Below are 20,836 nucleotides of genomic sequence, written 5' to 3' on the forward strand. Positions count from 1 at the left end.
GCTGCAGCCACGTGTGGTTGGCCTTACACGATGACTTCCAGTTCTGTATCATCCTTCGTGTAATTCTTAAATAGCTTCAAGTTACCCACAAACCAAGCAGGTTCGTTGTTCCTTGTTGCGCCCAGTGTACAAAGTTCGTTGTCAGAGTGATCTCCGCAATTAACTGGAAGCTGATCATGGGTAACATCCAAACGCTGGCAGCAGAATCAATGCGTGTGCAGAGAGGCGTGTGTGCACGTCCAGGTCTTCCAGTCCTGGTTATTAAACCCAAGCATGTCTCCTGGTGTTGAACTTCAGTGAACTCCCGTTATCCCCTTTGTGAAACCATCCCCATCTGTGTGACAGCTCCTCTCCCCGAGTATTGTCTGTTGTGATGATCTGTCTTATTATCTGTCTGGCACGGCTGCTGTAATTGCCTCCCACATTTAAGTTCTTCCACCCAGCTCCCTCCTACACCAAAACTTGCAGTGCGTTTAAGGGTCTTCACACCGAAATTCTGTGAGAACCTGTAATTCCTGTGCCCCGGCTCTGCCGGCCTTTTGCTCCCCGTCTCTGTCGGGGGGTTCCCAGGCTCCCTGCACTGCCGAGGCACCTTGAATGCATTAAAATACTTCGGGGTTCATGACTTACATGTGCAATTGCCCTCATCCTCCTTGTGCGACTTGGGCGTGACTTCCACGCATCCCGCGTGCCTGTGGGCACCTGTCGCTGCCTGGGACAGAGGTGGTCTCCCTATGGATGCTGCTCCAAATGCAGCCTGTGAAGACCCTGCTGGGCCTCTTTCCCAAGGACCAGCCTTCCTCAAAGGCCGTGCAGGGGCCAGCTGTTGCCAGCTGCAGGATTTTGGGGTGCTCTCTCCCCTTTTCCTTATGGGTGTGCATCCATTTGTACAAATGTAGCTCCAGGAGGGCGTGGGGCTGCAGAAGTTGCTCTCGGGTGGCCACTCTCTCCTGGGCTGCAGGTCTTGGCACATTTGGAAACCTCTGAATAGGAGAAGAGGTTAATGCAGGACCTGTGTCCCTTCTGAGATGCTGTTTCACTGAATCGTGGCTTCTGCATCTCCCCAGTGTGGGAGTGGAGGAGCTCGTACCCCACACTGACCTCGGCCTTTTGGTTACGAGCTTGGAATCATAGAATCATTTTGGTTGGAAGAGTCCAACCATAACCGGACTCTAGCACTAAACCATGTCCTGAGAACCTCATGTCCGTCTGTCCAGCCCCTCCAGGGATGGTGACTCCAGCACTGCCCTGGGCAGCCTGTTCCAATGCCCCACAGCCCTTTGGGGAACAAATTGTTCCTAAATCCAACCTCAACCTCCCCTGGCACAACTTGAGGCCGTTTCCTCTGGTCCTGGCGCTTGTTCCTGGGGAGCAGAGCCCGACCCCCCTGGCTCCAAGCTCCTTTCAGGCAGGTCAGAGATCAGAAGGTCTCCCCTCAGCTCCTGTTCTCCAGCTGAACCCCCAGCTCCCTCAGCCGCTCCCATCACACTTGTGCTCCAGCCCCTCACCAGCTCCGTCGCCTCCTCTGCACTCTCTCCAGCCCCTCAATGTCCTCCTTATGATGAGGGGCCCAAAACTGAGCCAGGATTCAAGGTTTGGCCTCACCAGCACCAAGTACGGTGGCACAATCACTTCTCTGGGCCTGCTGGCCACACTGTTCCTGACACCAGCCAGGATCCTGTTTGGCCACCTGGGCACACGCTGGCTCGTGTTCAGCCGCTGGCACCAGCACCCCCAGCTCCTTTTCCTTTTCCAGCCGCTCTTCCCCAGCCTGCAGCGTTCATGGGGTTGTTGTGACCCAGGTGCAGGACCCGGCGCTTGGCCTTGGTGAACCTCAGACAACTGGGCTCAGCCCATCGATCCAGCCGGTCCAGATCCCTCTGTCTGGCCATCCTGACCTCCAGCAGATCAACACTCCCACCCAACCTGGCGGTGTCTACAAACCCACTGAGGGTGCACTCGATCCCCTCGTCCAGATCATCGATCAAGAGATTAAACAGAACTGGCCCCAGTACTGAGCCCTGGGGACACCACTAGTTGGATTTGGCTCCGTCCACCACGGCTCTTTGGGCCCGGCCCTCCAGCCAGTTCTTTACCCGTCGCAGATACGCCGTCCAGGCCATGAGGATGTGTTGTACTCACAGCCTTCAACACATGCTCGTTATCCCTGTAAAAATTCTTTGGGACTGTTGCAGCACATTTTGCAGGCGTTGCCCAGTTGTGACAAACATCATTCACCTCAGACAGGGGGGCAAAAGAAACCCACCAATTCCGGTCGGTGTTCATTGCAGGCCTGAATTTTTGCTTTTTATTAGCATTTTTACTTTTTTTTTAAATTGTACAGGGAAGCTATAAAATACAGGCCTTGTTCATGTTCGTGTCTTTTCCTCTTCTGTTGGATCCGTCCAGGTGCTTTGGGGTGAAGTGAAATCAGAACAGATGTGAGTTAGGGCAGAAGTTCCTGATGTGTGGCAGCATTTTTAAATATTTTTCTGTGTAGTCCTGACATACTCTGATAAAATGCTGTGGCGTAGCATCCTGGGGAGAGCGGTACAGAGGAGACTGCGTATCAGAGAGGAGGAATTTGATGATTTTGAGGTCTACGGGAATAGAAGTAGGACACACGTAAATGTGCTGAGCGAGAGTAAAGCATTGTCCTTTTGATGGGGAGATTTTGCACCATCTTTGGTCTGGGATGTGACGCCTTCTGAAGAGTCTTGTAAAAATGATTATAAAATGCAACTGCCCACGAGTTCCCTGCTAGCGCCATATTTTTGCAGGCATGTCTGCCTGTTTTGATGTTTACAGAGACGCTCAGAATGTGGTTTGTGTGGTGATGTTGCTAAATTGGCAGCAGCAGCATCAGGGAGTGTCTGCAATGGGAACGAATTGTGACTGTGGGGAAGCGGGTACCCGGGTTGCACTGAAAGGCTGAGGAAGCCGTTCGTGTGCAGCCACGCGCTGCTCTTGAGAGGAAAGTTGGCAAGCTAAAGAAAAGGGCTGGGAATTGGTGTGGAAAGCAAGAACCAACAGAATCAGCAGCAGATAAAACATGAATAAATCATTCCCTGTCCTGTAGCTGGCAACGTGCCTTGGGGAGCGCTCTCAGGCAAATGAGACCCTTGCTGTGGCTTCTTGGACAACTTGAGCACTCCTGTCACCTCTTGTTAGTCGTGTGCCGGGCACAGCTCATTGCTTATCCTCGGTCATCGATCTGGACATTGCATTCAGAGGACTCTGGGCTGGCTTTCTGCTTTAAGCACGAGTCTATCTCTTGCCGGGATGGTGATGTGCGGCTCACAGCGCTCTGCAGAGAAGCGTCCCATGGGCTGTGTCCCAGTGCTGGTTGACTCTGTGCTCTGCTACCTGGTGGTTCCAACAAGGACACGGTGAATTCCAGCCCTGGTGTGTGCAGGGATGTGGTGGGAGGAGAGCGACTGAGCTGCCACTGTGGAGACCTTCCAACAGTGGCCTGAGCTGGGAAGTGCCCCAAAGTTGGGCGTCAACATCGCGCAGGGTTCTGCTGCATGCAAAGATGCTGCTTTATAGGGGACAGACTGATGTACAAGCAGAATAAGGACACAAGGAAGGCCCTGGATATGATGAATTATGTGAATAATGTGTACACAGCCCTGGTGCTCCTAACTCGCCCTGGTGTACGTGATGTTGCTGTGCTGGCTCTTGCTAATCGTTGCAATAGAAAGCTGGCAGGTGTTAGGAGATAAAGGCGCTGATGGGGTAGCGTTAGCTGTGATTTCCTGCACTGGAGGAATGAAAGGATGGTTGCAGAGAGGAAATCTGCTGCTTATGCTGCAGAAATTGTTAGAGCTGCTTTAGGCAGAGACGAGTGGCGAGGGATCGGAAGGCTGAGGCAGAGCTTACGCAGTTGTAGGTCAAAGCCCGTGGGATGCAGGCGGTCAGACGAGGCTCTTCGGTAGAACACCAAGTTACAGGAGCTGTGATGCTTCATATTTAACGCCCAGTAGCCCTGCAAGTGGCTCGTTCTTCCTCACAGATGCCAGAAGGAAGGAGCCGAAAGCCTAGTTTTAAATGAGGATGCTAAAAAGTATGTTATATCAGACACCTGGTGTGAGGAAGTCGCTCTTGATGTCGGGATGCACGGTACGTAGCAGAGCTCTCCAGTGTCAGTGTAGGCGTGGTGACATGTTAAATATGCGGCTCAAGAAACAACACGGGGCCCTTTTGAAATGAAGTTACAGGCCTAAAATCTAAACGAACAGTGTTAGAACTGGACCAGGACATGGAGGAAAGCAGGAGAAGGGGTAGCAAGGGAGACTTCAATTGCCCCAGTACAGATTTGGTGTGATGCCTAGGTAAGTTTAGGGATACCACGCATGACTGCTTTGTGGAGCAGAGACTAGAGAACTCACAAGAGGAGGAGTGACTGTTGACATGGCCCCAACCTGACGGTGTTCAAGAGGAGCCTGGACAACGTCCTCAGACACACGGTGTGACCTGTGGGGTGTCATGTGCAGGGACAGGAGTTGGAACCGATGATCCTGGTGGGTCCCTTCCAGCTCAGGACATTATATGATTCTCTGATAACAAAAGAACAAACTAAAGAGTAAAACACTTGCAGAAGCTTTGAAGATATAATAACATAGTGGAGACCTATATATTTTTTTTACTGAAGGCAATGATGGCTGCCCAGGAAGGCTAGGACAGGCCAAACTGCAAGGAAGATGCCCGAGGAGCACGTTAAGGGTGATCCCAGGTAGATTGGAAGGCTCAGATCTCCCCTTACCGCTTTCAGAGTAAGAGCTTGGGATGTCAGAAGAAACTGGTGGATGCACAGCAAACCACAACTAGTCCTTCTCCCCTTGATGCACAGTGAAGCGTGTAGACATGGTTATGTAGGGTAGTACAGAGGTTAAGGGCTTACAGGTTTGCAGAAACTGGTCTCGGAAGGAAAGCCTCTCCAGCAGTGCCTTGAAAGCTCAGTGGTGGGAGAAGAAGAAGGAGCCTGTGACCTGCCTTGTGTGAACCTGCTTCTGACCCAGAGGACACCTTGACTCTCATGTCCTGGTCTCTCCAATGGCAGCTTTAATGGGATGTTTGCCAAAAACGTGTCTCTGTCCCAGACATCTTTAGAGCCATAGGAGGCTGGTTCAGAGCTGACAACTTGGATAACTCAAAGCGTATTGTAACCACGCCACGTTAAATAATGCAACATATGGACAGCATTGATGTTAATTTTTAAAAGGTTTGAGTTACGCACTAGTTCCTGATTGCTTTTTCATCTGTGACATATCCTCCAACCCTCTTCCTCTCCATGTTACTCAAATACTATTGTTTCATGGAGACTTCTCTAGAAATACTGGTACTTTCGTGCCCCCTTTTTTTTTCTGTAAATAATCACTGTTGATTTTCTTTATTCATTAAAAATAAGATTGTCCCATAATTTTTCAGCAGAGCCCATGTAGTGTCTTGCTTTTTTATGAGAGAACAGTCATTGAGTGATATTATTGATGAAGGCAACAAATTTGCAAATTTGAAAAGATGCTATGTGAGGAGAAACTATAAAGACAAGATCAAAATTCAAGCTTACTTGGACAAACTGGAGGTCTGTCTGAAAGCGATAGGATGCTCTTTAGTAAAGATGCTGCCTGTTGTCTTCCTGGCACTGGAATTAATCAATGCACAAAAACACAACGGGAAACACTGATCTGAAGGAAAGCATAGATTTATTGTGGACCTCCAGATGAAGGTAAGACAGATGGGTCATGCTGATGTGGAAGTGGCAAGCACAAAATCATCTTCCTTTGCAACCAAGAGAGGAACGCAGAAGCACCAGGACCCAGCCTGGGGAGACCCCTGTGGCTCTGGGGTGAGGACCACGGGCATGTGCTGGGACGGGGTCACCTCGACTGTGCTGCTGAGGGAGAGAAGCTGGAGATGGTTGGTTGGATCCAGCAAGTCCTCACGTAGTTGACTAATCCTGGCCACAGCTCCTGGGCTAAGGACTCGAGTAATCTTTCCCTTAAAAGTCCTCTTCAACGCACATCTCAATACCTCTCAAAACCAGACCAGAGTTTGCTGTGGGCAAAGCACCGTTGACATCAACTCTGTGAGGTCTGCAAGCCGCGCAACACTTCAGTTTGTTCCATTCAGACGTGAACATCTGGTTTATTTTAACATCCATTCACTGAGTCTGAGGAATAAGGACTTTTGAGGAGGGACAAAGGTGCGGTGGGTGGGATACCTTGCGTGGCTGGATGCAGGTGGCTCAGGAGAGACAGGAGGAGGGCGAGCGTGCTCTGTACGAAGCGGGGCTGGGCCAGCCAGGAGCTGGTGGGTAAGGCTCAGAGAATGGACTAACACAGGTAACCGTTGCCTGATCAAGAAGAGGAAGCGAATGAAACCTTGCAGTCAGAAAAAGCTTTGCAATCTCAGGTCCTGGTGCTCATCAGGATCTTCAGTCACCCGGGTGGGGCAGAAGGGCAACAGGCCCGGGCGCGAGCATCCAGGAGACTTCTGGAGCGCGTTGGAGACAACCTCTTTGCGCTGATAATCAATGAAGCAGGAGATGCGCCGCTGGTTCTGTTGCTCAGAAACAAGGAAGAGCTGACTGGGGGTGTGAAGACGGAGGCCGGCCTTTACAACAGCCCTACAGTGGTGGAGTTGAGCATCCTGAGAGAAGGGAGCAAGGCAAATCAGAATTACAACTGTGGATACAGGTCCTGTGAAGAGGGTTTTGTTGCAGTAAGTTCTTTGGACCCGTATGACTAATTAAGGAAGGATTTGTTCCTGGGGATGACATCCCTTGCCTTTTCGTCCTGTCCCTAATTTCTTGAGTCTGTTTGGGGAAGCCTTGCCAGGCGTAACTGGGAATAAGAAGGTCACCCATTCCAGACAGGTGTGATCTCGCACATGCTTGTGCTTTCAGTACTCAAGGCACACGCAGAGGGCACCTCAGGCCTCAGAAATAAATAAAACTTTGAGCAGTTTGGCTGCTTAAAGAAGGTCACTCCGGTTTTCCACTTGAGCGATTTCATGCTGCCAAGTTCAGTTGCCTCAGGGGTCGTCTGGCGTCTGACCACTTCTGAAATAGGAACAGACGCTTTCACTTTGGGGCCTGGATGCGGCATTCACAGTGAAAAATGGTGATCTTGGAAACAGGAGAGGTGATGAAGAGAGCTCAGTAAAGCCCTGAACAGGTTAGCTCTGTCTTAGTTTGTCCAAAGTAAACCTGAGATGCGAAGTGCGACACCCCACTCCCCGTTCTCACATCCTCGTTCCCTTCCCTCTCAGGCTGTGCTGGAACCTTCACGTCCCGCAGGCTGCAGGGCTGGTGGCGGGCTTGCCCCAGGGTCTGCCTTTGGTGTCTCCAAGTTAAACCTAACCCTGGAAAGCAAGGACCGATCGCTTGGTCCCCGCCTGCTCCGGGTTATAGTCTGTGGACTGGCAGTGGAGAAGGTTTAAGGGTTTATGGATGAGAGAGGGGACGCTGGGGAGGGGGCAGACCAGGCCACGAGCACCGAGTGATCTGAGAGCGCTGGGGTCCGAGGACCCAGTCCTTGTTTAAGGCAGAAATTATTGTGCTTTCACCCCGCTTTCTCCCCAGTGAAAAACTGGGAGCAATGCAGAACACAAGAGAGTGTGTCTGGGAGACAATAGATGAAAAAAATCTCTGGGGTGAGATACATCCGTGGGAGAGAAAGAGGCGGTTCCAGGACCCTGCCGGCCTCCTCCTGACCCAGCATCCCAACGAGGCTGTGGTGTTCACGGCGCTGTGAATTTATCCTTACTCTCTTGATAACACCAACTATTAGTAATTAACGGCGTTGATTTCACTGCAGCCATTCCCAAGTGAGGTTTAACTCAAACTTTCTTGCTTCTCTTCTGTTACTTGTGTGGCTTCCAGCGTGGGATGAAATCCCACGTGAACACCAGTGGTGGTTTCTCCTGCTCCTCACATACCGCTCTTTTTCCTGCTGGTATTTCTCCTGGAAACTGAACAGAGCTCTGGGAATGTCCTCCAGTTTATCTTTGGGTTTTAGCATAGCAAAGTTAGTGTCCTTTGATCATGGGAATGTGAAAGGACTAGTGCCTGTGAACTAGACATGAAGGGAAGTGCAGAAAAGTTTAATACAGAGACATGTAGAAGTTAAATAGCAAAGCAGTTACACTAGAAACCATGTTCCAATTTATTCATTTAAAGTACTGCAAGAGGCCTTCAGAACATGACAATCACAGCGCAAAGTCTGATAGATGGTAATTGCTCTACTTTTTGCTGAGCAGAAACTCACTGCACAGTCCGTTAATCTTTAATGATAAGCAGTAGACTGGTATAATTTCTCTTGTCTTTGATCAGGTCGCTAATATTTCAAGATCACGGTTGTAGGACAAGTTCTTTGGTCCTTGTGGTCCTATTTTCCACTGCTCCCAGAGGCCAAGGTGGCACTGAGGGGGTGAGCACGGAGGCTGAACTGGGAGGTGGGGGGCTGTTCTTGCGGAATGGAGGGGGAAGCTCCTCCTCCAGCCCGTGTGGGTCTCCCCCCCGTCCTTCTTCCCCGCCATCGTTCCCTTGAACCAGCAGCCCAGGTGTGACTCCTGCTCACCCTTGTGTTTCCATACAGCTCTCCCACAGCCACAGAAATGGATTTTGCCTGGTCTGCTGAGAAGCCTTGAGTTGGGTTTGGCTGGAAGTTGTCGTGTGTCAACCTGTGTGTTGATGGTTGTCGACTGTCAGCCCTGTATATGGGGTGGGGCTGCTTTTAGCTAGAGACCAGCGCGGTGTGCTGAGATGTCAATGTATGTTATCGTCTGCTAGTGGGGATGGCGGCACGTTTGCTGGAGCAGTGTGCTGGTTTGACTGAAAACAGGTTAATTTTCTTCATGCAGTTAGAAACCTTTCTTTTTCATAGCTCTCACACTCATTATTTGGACTTAGTTTGAGAACAAGAGATAACAGCCCAGCACAGAGTTAATGTTTTGAATTGCTCTGCTCTGAGAGCCAAGGACGCTCTGAGCTCTGCCCACAGGTGTGAGGCAGCGAGGAAGGGGATGGATGGACGGACAGAGCTGGACGGACACCCGGACTGACCAGTGAGAGTGTTCCAGCCCATTAGCGTCATGCTAATTATTTAAGGAGCCACAGCCTTCTGGTTGGCTCTTTCTTCTCTTTGCTCTTTTTGTTGAAGCTGGGGGACATTTAGTTTGGCTTTTTACCATTTTTCAGAGGTCTCTGAGCCTTTCAGCCTTTTTCTCTCTTTTGTCTCTCTGGGATGGGCTGTGGGACCAGGTGCCATTTCCTGGGACTGGCTGCTCAGCGTGTCCGTGAGGAATTGCCTTGAGTATCTTTTATTTCTATTTTATATATATATTTACTAGTAGTGTATTAGTATTTTGTTATTTTATTAAACCGTGTTGATCTCAATCCAAGTTTCTCCCTTCGCTTTTGACTCTCTCCCCTACCAGGGGGGCGGGGAAGGGGGTGAGTGAGCGGCTATGTGGTTGTATTGCCAGCTCGGGTTAAACCATGACAAACAGAAGGAAGAATCTGGTTAATTTTCTAAGTCTAGGTAAAGGCCCTGCAAGCAGGGATTTGCTTGGCTTCTGCCACATGCTGACCTTGCTGTTACCAAAACCACTTTGGTGTATTATGCATGCCTTTAGCAAAGGTCAATGGGTATTCTCATGACACACATGGTTCAATTCTAGCAGGTGCTTCTGAAGGGCTGTTTGGAGACCAAACTGTGCAGAATCAGTTGCACAGTCATGTTGGGTGGGTCACTGGAACTACGTGACACGGCCCCTGGGCAGCTGAAGGAGATTCAGAATGTTCCCGAGGTGCGGTGACTGGGTTGGCACTTGGACCGAAAAATCCCCCAAAGGATCCTGCCAGGGAAATGAAAGGATGGGGAACGCAGGAGTAGGGAGGCCAAGTGATGGTGGTCTGGGGCAGGGAAACTGGATGAAAAGAAAAGTCTGAGGCTGACACCACACATCTCGAGGCCTATTGAAATATGGAGTCTGATGTGGAAGCACAGACACTTCACATCACCCACCCGGACAATAAAACCCAGAACAGAATACAGCTAGTCTGACAAAACGTGGTTTTAAGTCCTTTGGTTCTTTCCCCGAGGTGGGAATATTTGGGCCTGAACAAGTGGCTCCCACTGCGGAAAAGTGGCTCCTCTCTCGGATGTAACCAGTGCAGGGAAAATTTCTGGGTGGTTTTCCTAGATTTAGGTGCTGCGGTTCCCCTTAAATCATATTTGAATGGGCAAAGCAAGGTCTCTGGGCAGTAACTGCGGTGCTTTAAGAAAGAAAGGCTTAAAATCTGCCCTTTTGACCTTTTTTGCAAAATATCTGGGCTTTTTTCCCTTGGTCCCTCTGATTGCTCAGGGAAGTCAAAGGATGTACAAAATTAGATATAGATTTTTCGGCACCAACAGATAGAAGCAGCAAGGATGAAGCAGAAATAGCACAATACTGAATAATATTTTTCTTATTTGAAAACAAGGTTCAATTCATTATACTTGAAACTTTTAGAAAAAAAATAGCCGGAGAGAGTGTTTTCGTGAATGATTTGCATGAAATCTCTATCATTGCAGTCTAACCAGCTCTCCAATTGACTGCAGCATCTTCCAAGAAAATCTGTGTACACAGGGCCAGAATTTCTAATGAAAGAAGCAGCAGAAAAAGTATTGATTTTTGTAATCTTTCCAGGTCTTTTTTAGAAACAGAGTAGAGGACAAATTTAATTTTTCTGCTCTGCATTTCATTAATGGTCATGGAGTATTTAAAGATATTAGAAGAGAGATTTATACAGCAAGACGTGGTTTTATCACTATTTATAACATAGCAACAGGACATTTGAGTTTCCCCCAGACCGGCCAGATGCCATTAAAACCCCACACTTTTTAACTATGACGTGGCACCACACGACCAGGTTGCAGGGGTCGCGCACTGAGTTGCTGGTGGTTTTACTTTTGGCTTACAAATCCTCTCTGAAATGGGGAAAAGTGACTTGACAGCAGCAAAGGACAGAGACCTCATTTTGGGAGACCCACCTTCCTGACTGTGGTGTCTCCACTGGTCAGTATCCTGGGGAGATGGGGCTTTGTTCTGATCCAGCAAGTGCCTTCCTACCTACAGCAAGTCTTTGGGCCTCTTGTCCATTCTGAGTTTTTGCTGAAAACTGTGTCCTCTTGGACACTGATAATTTTCCAGTAGCAAATAAGGAATGATCCCAGACATGCCTCAAGGGCAGACCGTCTCTGCTTCATCTGCTGTCAGCCTGGGAGAGCCTGGTCAGAAATATATTGTCAATATCCCATCCTTCACTGTCACATGTTGTTAAAACACAGCCAAGAAACAAATCCTCTCTGCAGCAAGCCCTGCTGAGTTTGTGCATTTGCGTTGATTCTTGTAGCCAAGGGATGTGACCTTGTTCATCACAGCAAACAACTGACTCCACTGTTTTTAGAGATGACAACCACCTGTGTCATCACTTGGGCACGAGCTGGGTTTGTTAAAGCAGCCTTGATGCTTTCTAGTATCAACTCCTGTGTTAATATGGAGAGACATCCCAATAATCTGTAGGAATGAGTCAACAGGGATCTTATGAAGTTTAACTCAGGCAAACGCCTGCTCCTGTCTCTGGGATGGAATAACCCCATGCAACCGGGACAGGTGAGGGAGAACTGCTTGGGGAGCAACTCCCTAAAAAGACCTGGTGAACAACTAGTTCAACGGGAGTCAGAAGTGCATCCGTGTGGTGAAGATGGCCAGTTGTATTAGCAAGAAAACAGCCAGACGTCTAGGGAAGTGGTTCATCCCCTTGACTCTGAGACACATCTCAGCATCGTGCCCACCTTAGGGCTACCCAGGACAAGGGAGATCTGACAAACTGGAGAATCGAACAAAGAGCCAGTAAGATGATCAGTAACGGAGGTGCATGATGTACAAGCAGAAGCCGAAGGAAACGGGTGCAGTGAAGAGGAGGTGTTAGGGACAATCAAACTTCTGTCTTCAACTACTAGAAGGGAAAGTCATAATGAGGATGGAGCCAGACTCATCTTACAGGCTCGCAGCAAAAGAACAAGAGGCAGCTCACACAGATGGCAATGTTGGAAACTATGACCAACTATGGCCATCAGCCACTGGAGAAGGCGCCCAGAGCTGGTAGAGTGACTATACTTGGAGGTTTCCAAAACTTGACTGGGGAAAATCCTGCCAGATCTGCTCTAGCTTTGAAGTTGGTCCTGCTTGGAGCAGAAGGTTGTGCAAGGTGACCTCCAGAAATCCCTGTCATCCCAAGTCTTTCTGGGATTCTATTATGAAATCCAAATGCTATGAGCATGGGAAATCCAGGTGTATGAATGGTTCCTTATTAAATCCAAAGTCATTGGGGTATATATGGCATCAGTCATCCCATTCTGCCATGCTGGCAGGTGATAAGTGCAAGAGTAAAAACAAGACACAGGAAGGAGCACAGCGTAATTTGGCAGGGATCAGATGTCCTGAATTGGAGTAAGGTGATTTTTCATGCACACTTTGTTTTTTTAAGACTCTGGGTGACAGAGTTGAAGCTCTGTGAGATGCGTAACTTCACCACTCAAAGATGAGGCTGCGAAGACCATTCATCCAGCTCTGTGAACCTCCTTGATAGTTCTGCGTACAAATGAGGCTTGTGGAGATGTACCCAGTGCAAGACTAAAAAGGCACTAGGCAAGACACCTACCCAAGTGGCATCTAGTGCCCAAACTGGGGTGGATGAGAGAGTTTGCAAAGGCTCCCTGATGAAAGGAGAACCCTTCATCAGTGCTGGTTTTGAACAGTGCGGTCCCTTTGACTTTAAAAGAGATCAGGGTTGAGGGACATTCAATATTCTCTGAAGGCAGCACATTTTCTATGTTGTAAAAGGAGTATGGGCTGGAAAAGGACGCAACGGAGTGAGACAGCACGATAAGGTGTTAACAGATGGGCAGAATGTATGTGCTAACAGGAGCAGAAGAGTGAGCAACCAAGAGCGAGCACCGAAGGGAGATGCTTCAGAGGAGCATACGAATGAGATGGTTCCCCACGCTGACCCCTGGACAGCTCTGCTGGGCAGGTACCTCCAGCCTGTCACCTCCACTGTCACTGAGTCCCCGTGGTGAGCCCCTTACCCACTCCGCATTTCCTCTATGAACCTTAATATTTCCCAGCTTCATTATTAATTTTGTTCTTTGACAAGAATATTAGTGAAGACAAGAAAGAGGATATTAACCCTAAAATCAAATAGTGGATGTGTCAGGTTCAGACAAAGGTTAGTTTCCCCGAAATGCGCGCTCTGTCAAATGCAGACGTCAGCAGACGGCCTGACATCTCATACCAGATGGGACCTGGTATGAGGAGCAAAGAGAGATGCCTCTATTTTTGGTTTTCTTCTGAAGTTACTGAGAGATGAAATGGAGCTGCTGGGGGTTTCTGCATGAATGGAGACCACAGGAGATGGGGTAGCACTGTCTGCTACCTGCTTCTTCTGAGGGCTGGGGCTGCTGGCTACAACAGGACCATCCACCACCCATGTCCAGAGGAAGATGGATCCTACCACAGTGTGTCAACATTGTTTTCATGACTGTTACAGCAGGAACAACCCTTGGTCACCGACTCCTCTGCTGACAGCCTCAAGTATCTTCCAGGACCTGTACTGGACAGGACATGGTGGGACCAAAGGACTCACAGCTGCACTGTCAACACTTCACAGAATCACAGAATCCCGGACTGGTTGGGTTGAAGGCACCTGTGTAGATCCCCAGCCCAGCGCTGCTCACGCAGGGTCACCAGAGCAGATCGCACAGGTCAGTCCAGGCGGGTTTGAATGTCTCAGAGAAGGAGACTCCACAGCCGCTCTGGGCAGCCTGGTCCAGGCTCCGGCACCTCCCAGCAAAGAAGTTTCTCCTCATGTTCAGATGGAGCCTCCTGTGTTTCAGTCTGTGCCCGCTGCCCCTCACCCTGGCGTTGGGCCCCACTGAACAGAGTCTGCTCCATCCTCTGACACCCACCCTGAGATACTGATCCCATTGGTCAGATCCCTCTCAGCTTCTCTTCTCCAGAACAGCCCCAGCTCTCTCAGTCTCTCCTCATCACAAAGATGCTCCACACCCCTCAGCATCTTTGTGTCCCTCCCTGGACTCTCGCCAGTCATTCCTTGTCCTTCTTAAACTGGGGAGCCCAGCACTGGACCCACAACTGCAGATGTGGCCTCCCCAGGGCAGAGCAGAGGGGGAGGATTCACCTCCCTGACCTGCTGCTCACACTCTTCCTCACACACCCCAGGTACCGTTGGCCTCTTGGCCACATGGGCACATTGGTGACTCGTGGTCACCCTGTTGTCTCCAGAACTCCCAGGTCCTTCTCTGCAGAGCTGCTTTCCCACAGGTCAACCCCAACCTGTACTGGTGCCTGGGGTTGTTCCTCCCTACACTTCCCCTTGTGGATGAGATGTCCAGTCTTCTGACATATTTAGAGGACTTTCATAGTTACCTCTCCAAAGTAGGGAGCTCTTCTGGTTGTCTTAACCAAGGACATGGGGCAAGAAAGAACAAGGCACCACATGTGTCATCTCCAGAGCCACCCAGACCATATTCCTGATAACTCCACGGCAGAGAACCAGAACAGAGCCTTGACTCATCTAAGATGTCTCGTGGCACCAGCATGCTCTGGATTTGGCTCCAAATGCCTCTCTGTTTTCTCAGCAGGGAGAACAAGGAATTAACTCTCTTCACAGCACATCGTGAGACTCGCCCACCTGTGCAAAGTGTTTTGGACTCTTTGTACTCACAGCACTGTTTTTAGTATTTAATGAATGAGCCTTGCAGTCAGTAAGAGTGTTTGGCTCCATTTGAAGAGTCCAGTTTTCCTTTCGTTTCTTGAAATGTTTTTCATCAGTGCAGCTCTAAAAGCTGACTGGGTTCATTGGAACTCCCTAAACAAGCAAAAAGAGGTACTGAAAGTCTAAAGGAGGACGATGTTCCTTCGGAAGTCTCTGCTGCCAGGAGAAACAATGTAGGAACACACACTATGTTGGGAATACTTCTTGGTGTTTCAAATTATTTTAAACCACAAATTTAGATCACTGTGTTGAAATTAGAGCGTAACAGATTTATCCTTTAGTCTGTTTATACTTCCTTTGGCAAATCTGGAAGCTCTGGGTTGGCAGAAAGTCACCAAAGAAATTAATCTAAAATCATGATAAAAATGTGGAATAGTGAAACAGGTTCTTCAGACAGTCCAAAAAATATTCCCGGTGACCCAAAAATAAGTGTTTGCTTTTGAAGTATTTGTAACTAATTAAAAATTATAAGGTTTAAAAGGGTTTAAAGAGTTTAAAAGATGTGTAGATGAGGTTCTTGGGGACATGGTTTAGAGGCAGTGTCACGTTAACGGTTGGACTCAATGATCTTGAGAGTCTCTTCCAACCAAAATGATTCTATGATTCTTCGTTATTAGTAGGACCTAGCAAGCTCATTTTCTGGGGATGGTCTGTAATTTTGGATTCTAATACTGTTGGAAATCCAGTTCTGTGTCTAGGTACTTACATGTAGTTACTTTGAGTCTTTACTGTGAGTATCTGAGTTTGACATGTTGGCCTAACTCTTCCATTCATAGGTAGCAAGGAAGACTAAAAGCCATGAACAGCAAGTTGTGTAGGGCCTTTCTCATCCCTACTAAAACTTCCAAACTCAACTTCCAAATCTGAGCTGTCAACATAATATTGCTGGAAAAGTCAAGTTACCTGCACTAGCAACTTTATTTTTTCTTCTCTCACTTTAAAGATGGATATACCTCATGTAATCCTACACACTGATCCTTTTCTCAAATGTTCTGTTCTCTATATGCCTTGCACAATCCTGTTTACTCCAAGTTGTTCGCTATAGCCTGAATATGTTCCACCGCAACTTCCAGCAACACAGAATATTTTTTTTTGGCAGTAAATTCTCTGAATCTTTTTCCTGGAAGAGCTCTGGCATCCCACACCTTGGTGAAGAGCCAGGAAGTTCAGTTAGGAAAAGTTTTGTATCATGCTAAGTGGTGACTCTGAGGAGCTTCTTCTCCAAAACCTACAGGCAAGCAGGCAACCAAGAACCATGAAATCTGGTGAAGCGCCTATCTCGGATGTTGAAAATGGACACAGAAAACTGCTGTTGCCAAAACCTGTTAGCTCAAATGGGAGGTGTCCATGTCAAGAGGATAAACCACGGCGAATCACCATTTCTTTTTTTCGGGTTGCTTTTTTCAAATGTGTGGGAAATCATATTCTAAATAAACTAGATTGAAATAATATCTGGATTTAGACACCTAAGTGAGTTTTCTCCAGGTAAAGTAGAAGTCTCTAGTATTTTGAATGTCAACAAATGAACTTTCTTTCCTCCAGGCAGTTCCCGATGCTTCCCATAGTCATCAGTACTCTAGAGTTTTGTGCTCTTGCTTCCCTTGCACTGCCACCAAAAAAACCCAAAACTAAAAAACTAACCCCCAAAAACTTGACAAGTAGTTTTGGATCATTTCTTAATCTGCAGGTCCTACAGGTAACTAAAGCTGCCTATCATGGGACATGGGTTAACATTGGGCACTGAGTGCACAGGTAGGACAAATCAGGTTTTTTTTCCCAGCTGTTAAATTATTTGCACCAACCTAGAGATGTAGGGTAAAGGATAATACTTAAATATACTAGAACTATAGTAAAAGAAATCAAGGCTTTAGTAGGGCTACTGGAATAACTGCCTATCAGTTTTCTCAAATATTTTAACAGAATTGGAATATATGAAATTGTTGCACTATTACTGTTCGCCTGGGGTGGTGGCTAAACATTAAACAGCTGCTCTCTCTCGCCTTTCCCTGGGGTGAAGGAAGGGAAAAGGAGGAATGACTAGTGGGTTGAAATGGAGAGAGACTTAACAGAATAATAATAAAAGAAGAATGAATAATAATCTGAATATCCCAGTGGAAAAAGTCCTTTGTCTCCTTGGCAACAACCAAGATATCAGTGAGATAGTACGTTCTTTTTGTACCAAATCCCAAATATTGGAAATGTACAGGAAGAAAACATCAACTCTATCCCAGGGTGCTATTTCTTTATTCTCAAACTAAAACCAAAACAAAAGACCGTGCTATCTACCACCAGATTCTAACTGCATGGAAAATTCAGCTAACCCAGCAGAGCCCACTTCTAGTCATTGCAACTGATGGATTCTGCCCATCCATCCAGGCACTTTTTTAAGTGTTATTCACTGAACTGGGGGTGGTATCTTGGGCAGTACAGAGGAAATATGACCTAAAAGAAAATTCCAGAGCAGTAGTGTTATTAGGATGGATCTTTTGGTCTTTTTTGTTTTCAAATCTGGTCTGTCACACTTCTCATGCAAAGAAATGGAGTTAAAAGGGATCTCCAGGATCAACCATCCAGTCCCAGAGCTCACACGTGACAGTGTCACATCCTCCTGAGTGTCAGGTCCTTGATCCCGTTGCACTGTTTACTCCCTGTGGCGAGGCGGTTCTGGACATTCACTGATCTTGTGGCAGGACGCGTTTGAGTTCTAGTTGAAATCTATTTGAGTTACAAACACATGAGTTTTGAGCTGAAACCCATGAGCTTTGCGTTATTTTTGTGCATCAGGTGAGGTAGCTCAGCCTTTCTCTGCTTACCCATCTGGCGTACCCTAAAGAAGAACCCTGATCCAGGTGCTGCTCTCTCCCTTTTTGGAGTGCCGTTATTCTCAGGGCTGTGATGGCTCTTTTGAAGTACAGGAGGAACCGAACAGTGGCTGCTGTTTCTTAACTGCTGCACAACGTTGTTCTCCCACTGGCACTGCTGCCCAGGGCATTCGTGGTTTCATCTTGTCTTCGATCTTGGTCATGCTCTGGCCCTCATCTTCCTGTCTCAAAATGTTCTCTTTCATTTCCTGTGGGAGGAAGAGACTAGGCCACCCCTGTATGTGTTGAAGAATCAGATATAAGTTTATTGAATCCTGTTTGCTTACAGATTGCCGACAAGATGGATGTTAAGGAGAGAAAAGAGCACAGTGTTTCAGCCAGAAGCCTTGGCTCCATAAGAAAAGGTAAGAGCCTGTGTTGGAAATGCTGTCAGATGAATTAAAAACCTTCAGTATATGCTCCTAATGCACTCTCTGTGATGCTGGCTGCTCATTTTGCACAGTATAAGTACTTGTTCTTCTGCCAGACCGGAAGAAGATAATGCATTATGACTAGGTGATAGTTAGATAGTTTGTCTTTAGAACAGCCTGAGGTGTCTTGCCAGGCCCGCCTTGTCATAATCACCCTTCCAGCATTTCCCAGCCTTCAGCCAATGCCTCACTCTTCCCCTCCTACAGCGCAGCAGGACATGGAAAATCAATCGCGCATTTCTCAACAAACCCACTTTGAGAGACTGAGCCCGAAGAGCTAACTCTAATCAAGGTCTCTGTAATTCACAGACTTCAAGACTAGAAAAAAATGGCGATGATTTATTGCCGCTTGGCAGCAAAGTCAGCAAATGTCCTGTTATCTCAGCTTTATTGGCTCTCTCCTGAACAGACATGGTCAAAGGAAGAACCAAGCGTGATTGAGGACCCATAGTTAGTACGGAGTTGTTCACTAGCTTTCAGCGCAAGAGATTCTTTGGACAGAAGATTTCTAGTCCTGCTGTCCAGACAGCCTCATTGTACAGGGCCTTTCTCAGAGCCCTGTGACCTCGAATCATGTTTCACCATGAATTAGTTTTTCTTGCCAGACTTGGACCATGATTTGTGACCCAGAGTGGGCAGAAGGACATGAGGCCCAGAGGGTAAGTACCAACCAGATTTTGCTTATCTTCATCTTTTCCTACTGGGAATGACCTTTGGCTGTCCGCTCCTCCCTGGAATCTGCCTCTGACTCCTTCACCGGCAAAGGGGGTTTCTCCATCGCTCCTTTTTTGGCTGCCTGGGTTGCTTTCTTGAACATGTCAGGAGTATTTCCTTGCAAGGAGGAGAGTTAATATCTCCATCTTATCCCGGTGGAGGAAAGTAGCCTTGGAAGGTTAAAGATGCCATCTGCTTGGGCGTATCATAGAATCATAGAATCATAAACTTTCCCAGTTGGACTTGATGATCCTTGTGGGTTCCTTCCAGCTCAGGACGTTCTAGGATTCTATGACCTCAGTTTTGCAAATAAGCTTGGTTTTCACAGAGCCCTGCGTATCAGATGAAGGAAAGGTAGCTTGGATGTCATCCCCAGAATAACCAAAACAGAATTTCACCCAGGTTTGCGTGGCAGGTCTGTCTCCAGCCAGGTCCAAAGAAAACCCATCAGTTGGCTGATAACAGCTCCCTGCGCTGTGCTGCGTTGAAGCACTCAAGGATCCTGCAGTCTCTAGAACTGCAGTTATTCTCTCTTTCCACTTCTTAATTTCATATGATCCTCTTCTGTTTTACCTCACTATGCCAAGAAAACACATTTGTAGTCTTACAGAGTCACCCTCCGGGCTCCCTTGTAGGCAGACTGTGTATTAATCACATCGTGTCTCCATCCATCACTGCGTGTAAATGCTCTTCAATGCATAGATGCCCTAAGAATCTGTAACGTAAATGCCAACAGCTCAACGGCAGCTATACAAAGTACTCCAGGAGGAGGTGATGCATCTCTGCTGGGTGTTCAGGTGCCACAAACACCGGCCGCAGGCTGAGTGAAGGCTACTCGCCGTCTGCCTTTCCACAACTTTCCTCCACCGCACACCGACTGCTGAATTACAGCCGATGCAATACGTATTGCAACCATTTGAAATAACAAAACTATAGGAACATGCCTCAAAAGGCCTCTCCTTCACTGCTTTTTCAGTGCCAGCGATGGTTTTGTTATTTTATTTGCTGAGGAAATCACTGACATCAACACCGTTGTCCCCCAGAGCAACCCTTCATGTCAAGAAAAGCCCCCAGGCTCCTGCTGAGGGAAACTGCGAAGGGTAGTGCTTGTACCTTTGCAGTTATTTTAACTCCAAAAGTGCTCTCCTACATGGTCTATGGAGGGAATGAGAATCAGAGTGAGGTTACCTTGACTCACTATTTATTTTTTGAGCTATAAACCACAGGCTACATGCTGAAGCTTTGAAAGAGGCAGCTGTAAACAGAAGTGGAAAGGGAGCACAGCAGACAGACAACAGCCTTGCTCTTCACTTACAGGAAGGCAAAACTCACTGGAATGCACAAATAGTTGCTCCAGGACCAAGGCACCTGTCATCATCTATTAGAGACACATGACAGATGCTGACGCAGAGGGTGAATCAAATAGCAAAACTCTGAAGAGCTGCTGGCAACACCAGTGGTGGATCGGGGCTGTTTCCAACCTGGCTAAGAGTCTTTTGCCCTTTGGTGATGAGTGATGAGCTGAAGGACTAGCAAGACAATGAAAAAGTTGGGTCTGGGCAGCTGGTGTGAGGTGCAGAACAGGGTCTTTCCTTCCCCAGCATAGTGGTTTGAGTTCATGCTCTTTCCCTTGCATCAAGGCTGAGGCCGGACCCTTGAAATAGAAAAATTAAGCAGCAAAATCTGACAGCTTCTGAAACAGCAATAAATGGTTCCTTTGGAACAGAGCTTCAGCACGACAAGTGATTTTTTTTCCCGACATTTTGAAACAGAAGCATTTATTTTTGACATTTGCAGAATGATCGCATTTTGCCTCCTGGTTTTTTTATCGCTCAAATGAGAGTTTTAATAAAAATCAATCAAAGTGGAAAGCAAATAAAAATGGGCAAATAAGCCCCTTCCCACCACCTGTGCATCCTTCCCACCTCTCCTGCAGGAGGCAAATACCGTATTTCAGATTGAATGGAATATTTTCTCTCTTT

At 47.7% G+C, this 20,836-nt stretch overlaps 1 protein-coding gene across 1 annotated transcript in view; it reads right to left on the minus strand.

The window, feature by feature from the left end:
- YTHDF2 (YTH N6-methyladenosine RNA binding protein F2) overlaps positions 1 to 19,618 on the minus strand; it is a 126,436-nt gene extending 106,818 nt beyond the window's left edge. The window contains exon 1 of the mRNA XM_065650548.1: positions 19,614 to 19,618. The gene's annotated coding sequence lies outside the window, so the exon portion shown is untranslated. The remainder of the gene's footprint in view (positions 1 to 19,613) is intronic.
- Between the last annotated feature and the right edge of the window lie 1,218 nt (positions 19,619 to 20,836).

The sequence above is a fragment of the Caloenas nicobarica genome, chromosome 23 (assembly GCF_036013445.1).
Source record: "Caloenas nicobarica isolate bCalNic1 chromosome 23, bCalNic1.hap1, whole genome shotgun sequence".
Classification (NCBI taxonomy): Eukaryota; Metazoa; Chordata; class Aves; order Columbiformes; family Columbidae; genus Caloenas; species Caloenas nicobarica.